The sequence below is a fragment of the Mirounga leonina genome, unplaced genomic scaffold (assembly GCF_011800145.1).
Source record: "Mirounga leonina isolate KUSES-001 unplaced genomic scaffold, KU_Mleo_1.0 Mir_173, whole genome shotgun sequence".
NCBI lineage: Eukaryota > Metazoa > Chordata > Mammalia > Carnivora > Phocidae > Mirounga > Mirounga leonina.
Genome location: NW_023270447.1, coordinates 91,203,443 through 91,204,394, shown reverse-complemented (window position 1 = coordinate 91,204,394; position 952 = coordinate 91,203,443).

The following is a 952-nucleotide window of genomic DNA, read 5'->3' as shown; positions in this document are numbered from 1 at the left end:
ACCTGGTGGGGCCAGGTGGGGCCTGATGGGGCCTGGTGGGGCCTGGTAGTGCTGGGGGACCCAGTAGGACCTGGTTGTGTCTGCTGAGGCCTGATGAGGCCTGTTGAGGTCTGGTGAGGCCTGGCATTGCCTCGTGGGACCTGAGAGGCCTGGTGTTGTCTGGTGGGATCCAGTGAGGTCTGGTGGGTCCTGGTGGGGCCTGGGGTGTCCTGGTGGGACCTTGTGGAGCCTCATGGGGCCTGGTGGGACCTGGTGTTGCCTAGTAGGACCTGGTGGGACCTAGTGTTTCCTTGTGGGGCCTGGTGTTTCTTGGTGTCTCCTGGTGGGGCCTGGTGTTGCCTGGTAGGACCTGGTGGGGCCTGGTAGGGCCTTCTGGGCTGAGCACCGCTCTTGCTTAAAGAAGTGTCCCACTTCCTGGGGGCTGGGCTCCCATCCAAACATGCAGAGTGGTGGGGGAACCAGAGGGTCTAAACCATCCATCCTCACTGAACCACCTGTGGCCACAGGAGCCGTGCTTTCCGTGGGCACGGGGATGTTTCGCACTGACCTAAATTTCTGTGTGGGGTGACAGAGGCCCTGGTCCCTGCACAGAGCTTGGCGGGCTGTGCAGAGAAATTGCACACCGGCAGAAACTCGGTGCAGAGGCATTAGCATAATGAGCGATTCCTAATTTCTGCAGCAAAGCACTTTCATTCTGATTAAAAAACTGGGCCCTTTTTATTTGGGGATTAGTCCTTTTCGGTAATTAGCACTCATTAATACAAGTTTCTTCCTTTCCACATCCTGATGACAGGCAGGGAGCGGCACGTGCCTAACTACCCACCAGAGAAGAGGCGGCCCCGGGCACGTGGGGCTCAGTGCAGAACGAGGGGGGGCTCACACACAGACACGTGCACACACACGTGCACCGACATGCAGACCCCACACTCGGCCACACCCGCACGTGCACACA